Below are 14,580 nucleotides of genomic sequence, written 5' to 3'. Positions count from 1 at the left end.
AGTTTCGGTAATGCAATTGGGGGAGATAACCTTTTTGTAGATCTGGCAACTAAAATTGCAGGAACTTTTAATGTAACCAATTGTTGGGTCTGCGGGGGTCCACGGATGTCAGAACAATGGCCTTGGTGGGGGGAGCCCCTCAATTCATTGACCATGATTTCCCGGATTTGGACAACTAACCGAACGAGATCAAGAGAAACCTGGTCTCTCTCTAACGTCCCCTCTGGTTTTTATTGTCTCTCACGAGCCGGCAAATACCCAGTAGGAGAAAGTCCCTGCAAGGCTGTATGGATTCGCATTTCGCCTGGTGTTTTCACTTGGTTTCCTAAACCCCAGACTTGGTTCTTATCCACTGTTTTTAAAACTAATTGCCTACCCCTGTCTAATAGCAGTATTCAGTTTTGGAATTGTACCACTTCCACCATCACAGGACCATACCAATCAAATCCCGTTCTTAAAAGAGTTTGGGAAAGGGGGTATGGAGTATCCCCAAATGGATTATTCTGGGTATGTGGTAATAAAGCTTATACTCGTCTTCCCTCACAGTGGAGTGGAACTTGTTTCCTAGGAATAATCCGCCCAGAATTTTTCCTTCTACCCCACGATCACGGTCATAAATTAGGCGTGAAGGTCTTTGATACATTACATCGTCAACCCCGCTCTACCACGGTACATTTGGGACAATGGAGAGATGATTGGCCTCCAGAACGCATAATTCAATATTATGGTCCCGCTACATGGGCTCAAGATGGATCCTGGGGTTATCGTACTCCTATATATATGTTAAATCGCATAATTCGCTTACAAGCAGTCCTTGAAATTGTTACAAATCAAACAGCTATAGCCCTGCAATTACTTGCATCCCAGCAAGGTCAAATGCGCTCTGCTATATATCAGAACCGTCTAGCCCTAGACTATCTCCTAGCCACGGAAGGAGGTGTATGTGGCAAGCTTAATTTGACTAACTGCTGCTTACAGATTGATGATAATGGAAAAGCCATTCGTAAAATCGCTGATAATATTCGTACATTGTCCCATGTACCGGTTCAAACCTGGCATCCTTTCCCACAATTTAATTGGATGGACAAATGGTTTGGAGGAACCTGGTGGCGTACCTTCTTGTGGGTCATCGGAGGTATTTTATTCCTCCTACTTATTTTGCCCTGTATTATTCCCTGTCTACGCAGCCTGGTGATTTCCATGGTCGAACAAGCTATGCAACCAGGGGGAATGGGAGACCCTGTAAGACTTTTATTTCAGCGTGAGATTAATGTATCATAAAACGTTTCTCTTCCCTAGCTTAGAATCCCCATTCATATCTATACATATATTCAACACATTTTAAAGAGAGAAAGGGGTGGATTGTTATATAGAGAATTTAGGTTAAAAAGACTTAAGTTAAAATGTGATGATTAATCATAAACAGGGAAGCCAGAACGGACAGGGAGTTTACTAGCAGTCAAGGACAAAAGGATCTGCTGAATATGTTTTTTTTTAAACCTATCTTTTCATGGTCATAGTGAGAGACATGCAGGAGACAAAGGATTGATAAGAAGGGTGAGAAACAGAATTTAGTGTATGTAGAGTTCACAGCGTACGTAACGAACGTGATAATTAAAAATGCAGTTATACTTAGAATGCTTTTGTAATACTAACCAATTAAAACAGTATTAATAAGAAGGGGAAGGGCAAATAATAAGGGTATAAAAATCAATGCACTGTATGTATCGGGGCTTAACTGGTGAGAAACCAGTTGAGTCCAACTCTGCAGACTTGTAAATAAAGCTTGTCGTGTCATCAGTTTTAAAGAGACTCATGTGTGAGAAGTTTTATTTCTGACAATTGCTTCTATCTATCAAAGAATTAGATAATTACTTCTATCTATCAAAATGTTTTATGAGGCTGTATACATTGTGCCTCATAGCCAAAAGATGGTCTGGTGCTTGTGACCTCCTGCCAAAGGAGGAGGGAAGATGTCAAACTTGTCCTAGAGAGATCAGAGGTCCTCATTTTATTTGCAATCATGCCTCCATTAACACAAGTGGAAAAAAATGTTAGATTCTCCTGATAGCAATGCACAAAAGTGCTGGATTATTTATGTAGCAAAGATAAATATCCAACGTTTCAGGCCTGAACATTTTGTCACGGTATGAGCAGAGTCTGAATGAAAAGGTGGGGAGGGGATGGGGGTAAGAGGGAGGAAGGAAAGGAGCACAAGGTAAAAGGTCATAGGAATATACAGGTAGGAGGATAAGGTTAAAAAAGCTAAGGGAGAGGGAGAGGGGGTATCTCTCTGAGTCAAGAGGGAAGGGAAGGAGTGGGGAGCTGAAAGAAAGGACACATATGGATAGAGATTCAGGAGAGGGGTTTAATGGAAATTGGAGGTCAATGTTAATACCATCTGGTTGGAGAAGTGCCCAGATGGAATACAAGGTGTTGTTCCTCCAATATACTTTACAATCAACGAAATGACCTCCCAATCAGTGTCCAGTTTCTCTGATGTAGAGGAGCCCACAGTGGGAGCAGTAAATTACCCCTACAGATTCACTCATGAATTGTTACTTCACTTGGAAGAACTGGTTGTGGCTCCAAATGGTGGTGAAGGGAGGAGGTGTAGGTGCAAGTATAGCATTTCTTGTGATCAAAGGGCTAAGTACTGAAGGGGAAATAGTGGGAAGGGATGAGTGTATGAAGGAGACCCAAAGGGAGCAGTCCTTGCATAAAGCAGAGAGGGGACAGGAAGATGTGTTTGGTTGTGGAATGCAACTCCAGCGCTCCCGCAGCTACAAAAACTTCAGTGCAAATCAGCAACTCGAGTTCTAGATCCAAACCTCTGATGTGATCAGGAAGCCTGCAGCAGCCTCTCACATCCCAGTTGTGAGACGTGGTAATACTTCAACCAGTCTTAAGCAGTCCACATTCACATGTGAATCCTTTGACCGCAGTTGCCACAGCTCGCGTGGGTTTCTCAAGTCATCAACAGCCTACCACCTGCGTATTTTTCAGCCACAGAGCACCTCACTAGTCCGCCACCATGATCACTGCCTGTAGCGTCATCGCTTCTGCTTCTCCTCAAATGGTGGGGCAGGAAGGGTGTGGTCTCCCCACTTTCTGGTGCATTGGATTAGGTGATAGAACCCACAGAGGAGCGCAGTGTCTCCGCTCCCCACTCTCCATGGGTCCACACCAGCGACAGCACTGCTGTTACAGAAGATCCAATGGCGAAGCCCTGTTTTTTGTAGGTTGTACAACTACATTTTTTGTAGGTTATAACATCTTCTGCAGAGGATATTATGTTGAATTTAAGGTTGGTGGGGTTGTAGGTGAGGACAAAGGGAACCCTGTCCTTGTTGCGTCTCTGGGCGAAGGGAGCCAAGGCAATAGAGGAGAAGGGCTATGTTGATGATAGTGGAGGGAAAGCCACGTTTTTCGAAGAAGTTCTTATTTTAGATGTCATTGGAACGGAAGATCTCATCCATAGAGCAGATGTGATGGAGACAGAGGAATTAACATAAAAGAGTAGAATCCTTATAGGAGACAGGATGTGAAGAGGTGGAGTCAAGGTAACGGTGGGAGATAGTAGGTTTATAGAAAATATCTGCAGTAAGTTTGTCTCCCAAGATGGAGACAGAGATCAAGAAAAAGGAGATTGTTGGCAAAGACAAACCAAGTGAATTTGAAGTTGGAGTAGAAGTTAGCAGCAGAGAGGATAAAGATGACAAGGTCATCATGGGTGCAGGAAGCAGCACTAATGTTCTCCTGATAGCTGAGATAAGATTGGGAGTCAGTCAGCTGTGGTTATTTCAGCATTCTGATACCCCACACTGAACTGTCAGTTAAATAATTTACTGCAGCTGCTGAATGACCATAGTGGCATGTCATAGTCAGCTATAGAACATAACAAGGGTATTACAATGTACAAGTCCTAGAAAGCAATCCCTTGATGTTCTTGCCAGTTTCTTGATCACTTGACTAATAATGGGTGTTATCAGTGTTACGAGCCCAGAAAACCCCAAAAATCCAGCAGCAATAGATATTCACCAAGACACATGGTTACTTAAAAGTTGGTTTTAATTATCTTTAAACAAGAAAACAGAATCACACTTTAATTTATCACTATTGACTTAACTAACCTAACTTAACCCCCTTCTAATTCTAAGCGTACATGTATATAAAGTGTGTGTGTAAGTTCAGAAAAGTTCTTTGATTCACACTCCAATTTCACTTCTCATTCCTCCAAGTTCACTGGTTGCAGGCAATTCTTATACTGTGCACAGAATTTAACATTTATAAAGTTCATCAGGCTTTGGTGCTTGAAAAGTAACTGGTTACTGGTCAGGAAGGTTCTTCAGAGAAAGATTTGTTGTTCTCTGGACACCAACAACTGATTCTTTTTAAATCAACCACTTCAGTGTCTTGTCGAAGAAACTTTCCCCCTCAGGGTTCTTCAGATGATAACCTCTGTCTTTCAGGTCACCACAGAGTTTCTTTTTGCTTCTCTTATTTCAAGTGAAACATTAGACAGCCAGTCCTCTCCTGTTGCATGAACCACAAGGGCTTTGACCAGGCTGAACTAAGCATTCACAACCAGTCTTCCAAATGGGGTTTTCCTCAAGCTTGCCAGCTTGTCCTGTTCCACTCCCAGTTGCTGCTGCTGAGTGTATAACTGCAGAACTGATCATTCACTCTCTCTCTCACACACACACACACACACACACACACACACACACACACACGTTTGACTCTCTCTGCTTGGAAAACCACATGACCCTCCTAGAACACCAAGTTCCACTCCAGACGGTCTGCAGCTCTGACAAATTTTTTCATTTTTTGTCTTTTTTGTAAACAACAATCCATTAGTGAAGTCTCTTGGACGCTCGAAAGTTTTTGCAAAGGCTCTGGGGCCAAAATGTCTGGCATGAGAAAGCTCCAGTATTGAGGAGTCATGTGATGGAGTAGTGGCCAGTAGGGGAACTCCAGCCCTCTCCAGAAAAGTTTAAAAAAAGGTAGAGAAAAAACAAAGTCACTAACACAGAAAACATAACAAATTGAAAGTGAAAGTGTGGAGAAAATGGCAAAAAGAAAAACCAAAAACAATGGGAAGAAAAGAAGAAGGAAGGACGTCGGAGGAGGAAGGTGAAGGCCTTACCGGTACAAGGAGGCCCGCCATGGAGAGAGAAGCCCGCTCCCTGAGGTCAGTGGAAACCCCGAACTCAGGACTACAAAAATGGCTCACGGAGCCAAACAAAAGTGCGCAACCGCACATGCGTGAATCCTCGCGCTTGAGTGATGCACAAGACAAAAACAACACCGACAGGAGGGGGGACCAGCTGAGGAGTAAATCTCCACAGCTGAAACAGACAAGTACAACACAACAGCAAGACTCTCAACAGGAAAACATAGAAAATAACGAGAACAAGAAGGAAGAGAATAAAAATAGGAAATCAAAGAAACAACAGATGACCAACCCAGAGGAAGAAGACCAACACCAAGACACTTTTAATAAAAATAAGAAGAACAAAAATACCCAACAAAATAAAATAAACAACCCAACAAGAAAACCAGAAGAGACAGAGGCAAAGGACACAATCCTGGAGTGGACTCAGAAGAAGAGGAGGGAGAACACAGAGAAATGGAAGATGAAGGGCAAGTACATGGATATATATTTTTTTGAAGAATATATGGAAACAGTAAAAGAATGGCAGTCACGAGAATTCAGTGAAATAAAAAGAAGAATAAAAAGTACAGAAGAAAAAGTGAATAGATTAGAGATGATCATGACAGATATAGGAAAAAGAGTACACAAGGTGGAAGAACGAGAAACAACCATAGAAATGGAAGTAGATGACTTAAAAAAGAAATTAGAAGAATCTGATAAAAAAGTTAAAGAGACACAGGAGCTGTTAGCTCAGAAGATAGATATAATGGAAAATTATAATAGAAGAAACAATATAAAGATAGTGGGCCTTAAGGAAGATGAAGAAGGCAAAGAATTTATAAAAGAATGGATCCCCAGGGTCCTAGGAAGATCAGAATTACAGGAAGAAATGGAAATAGAAATAGAACATTAGCCCCTAAACCACAACCACAACAAAAACCAAGATCCATTCTAGTAAAATTCTTAAGATATACAACAAAAGAAAATATATTGGAGAAGGCAATGAAAAAAATAAGAGAAGACAAAAACCACTGGAATACAAGGGTCAAGAAATTTTTTTCTATCCAGATATAAGTTTTGAACTCCTGAAGAAGAGGAAGGAGTTTAATGCAGCAAAAACGACCCTATGGAAAAAAGGTTATAAATTTATGTTAAAATACCCAGCAGTACTTAAAATAGTTATCCCGGGGCAGCAAGGCAAACTATTCTCGGATCCGGAAAAAGCACAAAAATTTGCAGAACAACTACAAAACAGATAGAGAGATGAAGAGATGTAACAAGAACAAAAATGACAACTATATATAGATATATATATCTATATATAGATATATATATCTATATAAAAAAATAGAGTAGAAGTAAGAACTAAGAAGGGAAAGAAAGGAAAGAAAGAAAGTAAGGAGGGAATTAAGAGAGTGACCTTTGTTATATATGAAGATTAAAATCTTTTCTGGGGGGGCTGGGTGGATAGACTCAGGATCAGTACCCATGGATTGGAGGGTAGCTAATGTTACCCCACTATTTAAAAAGGGGGGTAGAGAAAAAGTGGGGAATTATAGGCCAGTGAGCCGTACATCAGTAGTGGGCAAAATGATGGAATCCATTATTAAGGATGTAATAGCGGAGCATATGACTAGCAGAGAAGGGATCAGACAGAGTCAACATGGATTTACAAAACGTAAATCGTGCTTGACAAATCTATTGGAATTCTTTGAGATGGTGACAGGTAAAATAGATGGGGGAGAGCCAGTGGATGTGGTGTACCTGGACTTCCAAAAGGCCTTCAATAAGGTCCCGCATAAACGACTGGCTTCCAAAATCAAGGCTCATGAGATTGGGGGCAAAGTATTGATGTGGATTGAGAACTGGCTGGCAGGTAGAAGACAGAGAGTTGGGATAAATGGCTCGTTTTCTGAGTGGCAGGCGGTGACCAGTGGGGTGCCACAGGGATCTGTACTGGGACCCCAGCTGTTCACAATTTACATTAATGATCTGGATGAGGGGATTGGATGTAATATCTCCAAATTTGCAGATGACACTAAGCTAGGAGGGGTTGTGTGCACAGAAGAGGGGGTCAGGAAGCTCCAGTGTGACTTGGATAAATTGAGGGACTGGGCAGATACATGGCAAATGCACTACAATGTGGATAAATGAGAGGTTATCCACTTTGGTAATACAAACCGGAAGGCAGATTACTATTTGAATGGCAATAGATTAAGAGATGGGGAAGTGCAGAGAGACCTAGGGGTACTTGTACACCAGTCTCTGAAGGCGAGCATGCAGGTACAGCAGGCGGTTAAAAAGGCAAATGGTATGTTGGCCTTCATATCAAGAGAGTTTGAGTATAGGAACAAGGATACCTTACTGCAGCTGTACAGGGCCTTGGTGAGACCACACCTGGAGATTTGTGTGCAGTTTTGGTCACCTTATCTAAGGAAGAATGTTCTTGCAATGGAGGGACTGCAAAGGCGATTCACCAGGCTGATACCTGGAATGGCAGGAATGACTTATGAGGAAAGATTGCGCAAATTGGGATTGTACTTGCTGGAGTTTAGAAGATTGAGAGGGGATCTCATAGAGACATATAAAATTCTGGCAGGACTGGACAGAATGGATGCAAATGGGATGTTTCCAATGATGGGAAAATCCAGAACCCGGGGCCATGGTTTGAGGATAATAGGCAAACCATTTAGGACCGAGATGAGGAGGAATTTCTTTACCCAGAGGGTGGTGAATCTGTGGAATTCATTGCCACAGAGGGCAGTAGTGGCAGGTTCATTAAATATATTTAAGAGGGAATTAGATATATTTCTTCACTATAAGGGTATTAAAGGTTACAGAGGGAAGGCGGGGACGGGGTACTGAACTTTAAGATCAGCCATGATCTCGTTGAATGGCGGAGCAGGCTCGAAGGGTCGAATGACCTACTCCTGCTCCTATCTTCTATGTTTCTATGTAATAAAAGTCACTGCGAAATCAGTTGACGCTTGCGAGCAGATTTGCAAATCCAAATGGAGAGGGGAGATGTGGTTGCCCGAAAAGGGACAAAGGGCAACTCAGAAAGGGGAGGGTCTATTGGGGTTAAAGGAATTTTAGATATGAGAATAGTGGAAATATTTTATGTTTTAGAAATGTTGTCTTATAATGTGTTCAAAAAAAGAAAGCAGAAATGTATAAGAAGGGAAGGTGGTGATGAGGAAACGGAAAGGAAAGATAAACAAAGTATGAAATGACTATGTTGAACTATATGACTTTAAATATTAATGGAATACATAACCAAATCAAAAGGAAGAAACTGTTAAATTTACTGAAAAAAGAAAAAATTGATATAGCATTCGTACAATAAACACATCTAACTGAAGTGGAACACAAGAAATTAAAGAGAGATTGGATAGGACATGTAACAGCAGCATCATATAATTCAAAAGCCAGAGGAGTAGCTATATTAATCAATAAAAATGTACCCATCAAAATAGAAGAGGAAATAATAGACCCAGCAGGGAGATATGTAATGATAAAATGTCAGATATACTCAGAAGTTTGGAATTTACTCAATGTATACTCGCCTAATGAAGAAGATCAAACTTTATGCAAGATATCTATTTGAAGATAGCAGATACGCAAGGGAACATTCTAATAGGAGGGGATTTTAACCTTAATTTGGACCCAAACATGGATAAAACTGGAAAAAAAAACTAACAGAAAGAACAAAGTAACCAAATTTAAAATTAAATCGATGCAAGAAATGCAACTTTTGGATATATGGAGGAAACAACACCCAAAGGAAAAGGAATATTCATATTATTCGGGTAGACACAAAACATACTCAAGGATAGACCTATTCCTGTTATCAGCCCACATTCAAGGGAGAGTTAGGAAAATGGAATATAAAGCTAGACTATTATTGGACCACTCACCCCTGTTATTGGCCATAGAGCAAGAGGACATCCCTCCAAGAATGTATAGATGGAGATTAAACTCCATGCTACTTAAAAGACAGGATTTTAGACAATCATTGAACGACAAATTAAAATGTACTTTGAAATAAATACGGAATCAGTGAAAGATAAGTTTATACTATGGGACGCAATGAAAGCGTTCATCAGAGGGCAAATAATAAGTTATGTAACCAAGATGAAGAAGAACTACAATCGGGAAACAGAACAGTTGGAAACGGAAATAACAAATATAGAAAAAGAATTAGCAATAAAGGAAGATACAACTAAGAGAATTGGCAGACAAAAACATAAAATATGAAACACTACAAACATACAAGGTGGAGAAGAACATAATGAAGACAAAACAAATGAGCTAGGAGAAAAAACGCACAAAATTCTAGCGTGGCAGCTTAAGACAGAACAAACTAAAAGAATGGTATTGGCATTAAGGAAAAAGGACAAACAAATTATATATAATCCAACGGAGATCAATGAAAACTTCAGGGAATTCTACGAACAACTATATCAAACTGAAAACGAAGGGAAAGAAGACAAAATAGATGAATTTCTAACTAAAATTGAACTACCGAAATTACAAAGAGGAGCAAAATAAATTAATAAAACCATTTGAAATAGAAGAATTACAGGAGATATTAAAAAAACTACCGAACAATAAAACACCAGAAGAGGATGGATTCCCAATAGAATTCTATAAAACATTTAAAGACTTATTAATTCCTCCCCTGCTGGAAGTAATCAACCAGATTGATAAAACACAAAACATACCAGATTCATGCAAAACAGCAATAATTACAGTAATACCAAAGACAGGGAAAGATCCACTAGCACCAGCGTCATATAGACCAATATCTCTACTTAACACAGATTATAAGATAATAGCTAAACTATTAGCAAACAGATTGGCCGACTATGTACCAAAAATAGTAAATCTAGACCAAACTGGATTTATTAAAAAAAGACGAACAACGGACAATATCTGTAAATTTATTAACTTAATTCATGCAGTAGAAGGAAATAAAACTCCAACAGTAGCGGTTGCTTTAGACGCAGAGAAGGTCTTTGACAGAGTAGAATGGAATTATTTATTCAAAGTACTACAAAAATTCAGTTTACCAGAGAAATATATTAATTGGATTAAAGCATTATATAAGGGGCCATTGGCGAAAGTGACAGTAAATGGATATATATCAAAACAATTTAACTTAAGCAGATCAACAAGGCAGGGATGTCCATTATCTCCCTCACTGTTCGTGTTAGCTATAGAACCACTAGCAGAACTGATAAGAACAGAAAATAAGAGGGATAAAAATAAAAGAGAAGGAATAGAAAATCAGTCTATTTGCAGATGACATTATAATATACTTAACAGAACCAGAAATATCAATAAAAGAATTACATAGGAAATTGAAGGAATATGGAGAAGTATCAGGGTACAAGATCGACGCAAATAAAAGTGAAGCAATGCCAATGAATAATGCGGATTTCACAAAGTTTAAGAAAGAATCACCATTTAGATGGCAAACACAAGCAATGCGATACCTAGGTATACAACTAAATAAAAATCTCAGCCATCTATATAAACTAAATTATCATCCATTAATGAAAAAATTACAAGACGACTTAGAGCATTGGAAAGACTTACCACTAACACTGATAGGAAGGATAAACTATATTAAAATGAACATTTTCCCAAGGATACAATACCTATTTCAGTCATTACCAATTCACCTAACAGAGAAATTCTTCAAGGAGTTAAAGAAAATAATAAGGAAATTCTTATGGAAAGGGGGGAAACTGAGGATAGCACTAGATAAATTAACAGAATGGTACAAACAAGGAGGCTTACAACTACCAAACTTTAAGAATTATTATAGAGCTGCACAATTAAGATACCTATCAGATTTTTATCAAACAAGGGAAAAATCAGATTGGACCAGATTAGAACTAGATAAAATAGGGAGAAGATACCTGAACATAAACTATATAAATGGGATGAAAAATTGGTGCAACATAGGAATTCACCAGTATTGCATCATCTGCTCAACATTTGGAAGAAGATTCATGTAGAAAGGAATAAAACAAATTACCAACTACCAAAACTAATACTGACGCAAAATCAGCTAATCCCTTTCACAATAGATAACCTTTCCTTTAGAGAATGGGAGAGAAAAGGGATCAAAAGAATAGAAAATTGTTTTTCGGGAAATAAATTATTATCCTTTGAACAAATGAAGGATAAATATAATATAACTCACGATACAATGTTTGCATACCACCAACTGAAAACCTACTTGAAGGACAAATTGGGAAACAATCTGAGGTTACCAGAAGGAAGCAATTTTGAATATGTGATTACAGACACAATGATAATTTAAAAATTTGTAACAAACAAGGAGGCTTACAACTACCAAACTGAAATATCAAACTGCAAGAAAGGAGAACGAGGAAACAAACGGTAAACCTAAACAAAAATGGGAACAAGATCTAAACATAAAGATAAAGAATGAAACATGGGAAAAGCTGTGCTCCGGAACTATGAGAAATACAATAAACACGAGGTTACGCATGATACAATATAACTGGATACACAGGCTATACATCACACCTCAAAAGTTAAATAAATGGGACCCAACAGTATCAGACAGATGTTTTCGCTGTAAAAAGGAAACGGGAACAACAATTCATGCAATTTGGACATGTGAGAAAGTGAAAAAATTTTGGGAAGATCTAAACCAGATATTAAATAAAATCACAAAAAGCAATATACCAAAAACCCAGAGATCTTCCTCCTAAGTAATATAAGAAATAAAGAATTTGGACTAGATTTGGATGGAGCACAAAAAGATTTGTTATGATAGCCCTAGCTGTAGCAAAAAAATGTATTATGTCAACCTGGAAATTAGAAGACAACTTGAGAATACAACAATGGTACATAGAAATGAATAAATGTATTCCATTAGAAAAAATAACATATAATTTAAGAAATAACATCACAATATTCGAACAAATATGGGAGCCATACATGAAATACAATAGAGAAATCCTACCATGGACGTCCACCACCTAAAATGACAGAAGAAGAAGACAACGAGAAGAACTGACTCAGTAAAATTTCTTGTTTATTTTTATTAAGTGACAACATTGTTTAATGGGTTTAATGTATCTTATAGATTGAACTTTGGGTGAATGGGGGGGTGAGGGGGGGAGGGAGGGAAGGGAGGGGAAAAAAGGGGGAGAAAATGACACTATATATTCAAGAGAAAAAATGTCTGTATGTATCTTGGTCAATATGGTTTATAGTGTGAAAAATAAAAAAATTTTTTAAAAAAGCTCCAGTATTTAAAATAAGATCTGTTTTAAAGTGTTTGTATGTGACTTACACTAAAAAAAAACCTGCCCCAATTTATCTCCCAAAAAGATATCGACATACAATCCAAACACAACATAATCTGTCACATCAGGGTGTTAATGGAAGGTCAAGCTCCAATCCAACTGAAAGCCAAAGTACTTAAAGATAGTTTCATGGTTGACACTTTCTCACAGAACCTCATTACAATGTTGGCATTAATTATTATATTTATCAGGTAAAATGGAGTCACATTTTTCCCCTCATGGTATGCCTCCATCAACATCACTGAAAAATAAAACTGGGGAACCTGCGAAGATTTTACATTAGGTTACATTCAATGCTTGTAATATTGTAGGGAAATGCCTTCTGCCTTCAAAGTTCCTCAGTTTCCCTACTGGAATAGCCATGATCTATAGATTCAAGCAGAAGACAGCCAGGATGAAGCCATGAGGGAAGTCCAAGCTGACATAGTAGCCACCTCTGGCCTAAATTACCTTTTAAGAGTCAGCTAAATTATAACTCTAGTACCACTATGATCTTAAAATTATAGATCTGTAACACCAAAAGTGACTGCTACTCCACCTATCAACCCAATTCTGACTCCTGGTTGAACAATGCCATTCTGATACTGTTTCTCCATAATCATGCTAATTTCTTTCTCAAATTGTCTATACAATTCTCCTTTAAACTGTCATCAACTTCAATTAGCCTCAAAATTGGACTGATAAACCGCTTGCAATGAGCAGTTTGAGAGAGAAAATAAAATACTGTTTTTTTCATCTACAACATCTATACCTTGTGAATGCAAAATCCCAGATTTTGATTGTATTTAAATCCTTCTTAAGTACTTATTGTTGCATGGAATATGGCAGCAAATTTACAGAGAGCCTGATCCCACAACAAACCAGCCCACTTGTGAACTGCAGATTGAATCCTGGCAAGCAAGATGAACTACTTCCTAATTCTTCTATCAGACACCACAGCTTAGGAAGTTGTTTTTTTAAAAAGATGGAAAGTCCCAGTTTACAAATAAACTTACAGAATATCACATATGTCATATGATATGACCACAACTGCAGTTAATTATTACTGTGATCTTTTCTTTGGCTTGGCTTCGCGGACGAAGATTTATGGAGGGGGTAAAAAGTCCACGTCAGCTGCAGGCTGTGATATTCCTTGTCTAATTCACACTAGTATCATTGCAAAAATTTCCATAAAATGTTACTGAATCCATCTTTTGAAACCAATTGTTTTTGTTTTGATGTCAAAGTGTTGTGTTTGAGACTTGAGAGCTGAGCTTGAATTCTAAGTGCAGCAGTTTTAATGAGTGAGGCTTCGGCAAGGTACAGCAAGTCGAGGTAAAGTATTTCTTTCTTCATTTTAATCCAGCATTAACTTCAGAGATGGAACTGGCAGTCATTGGGGTGGTATGCTCCTTGTGTTAAACGTGTGACATCGGGGGGAGGTCAAATGTCTCCACAGCTACATTTGAAGCTCCTCTCAGACCGTATGAATCAAGATTCCATCTTGGAGCAGTCTCAGAACATTCTTAAAGGATAGGATGAGCAACCAAAGGTTGTGATCCATATTGGTACTAATAGCAAATACAGGAAGATGAGGTTGTGCAAAGTAAATATAGGCATTTAAACAGGAGATTAAAATACAGGGCCTTTGTGGCAGTAATCTCATGATGATTCCCAGTACTACATACCATTGAGGGTAGTAAGAAGAGGATAAGTCCAATGAATGTGTCACTGAAGAGCTAGTGCCAGCAGGACCATGGAAATCTTTTCTGGGGTAGAGGTGACATACAAGAGGATCAGATTGCATCTGAACTGGAAAGGCTTGTGGGGAGTTTTGCAAGTGCTACCTGGAGGGTTTACACTTATGTGGCAGGAAGGTGGGAACCAATGTGGAAGTGAATCAGATGAGAAAGTTGAAGCAATTATAAAAACAAGTCCTGCAAGCAGGGACAGAGAGGAAGCAAGCATTTAAAGGGATACATTTTTACAGATATAGTAATTAGTATTTGGAACAAGCTGTCAGAGGTGGTGGTGGAGGTAGGGTCAGTAACAAGATTTAAGAGGCATATAGACAGGTATTTGAATAAGCAG

General features: G+C 38.8%; 1 protein-coding gene across 2 annotated transcripts in view; it reads right to left on the bottom strand.

The window, feature by feature from the left end:
* The window catches only part of dtnbp1a (dystrobrevin binding protein 1a), a 289,385-nt gene that overhangs the window by 225,901 nt on the left and 48,904 nt on the right, over positions 1-14,580 (bottom strand). The window lies entirely within an intron of this gene.

The sequence above is a fragment of the Narcine bancroftii genome, chromosome 1 (assembly GCF_036971445.1).
Source record: "Narcine bancroftii isolate sNarBan1 chromosome 1, sNarBan1.hap1, whole genome shotgun sequence".
Classification (NCBI taxonomy): Eukaryota; Metazoa; Chordata; class Chondrichthyes; order Torpediniformes; family Narcinidae; genus Narcine; species Narcine bancroftii.
The sequence above is the reverse complement of the archived record's forward strand: the minus strand, read 5'-3'. Positions and strand labels throughout refer to the sequence as shown.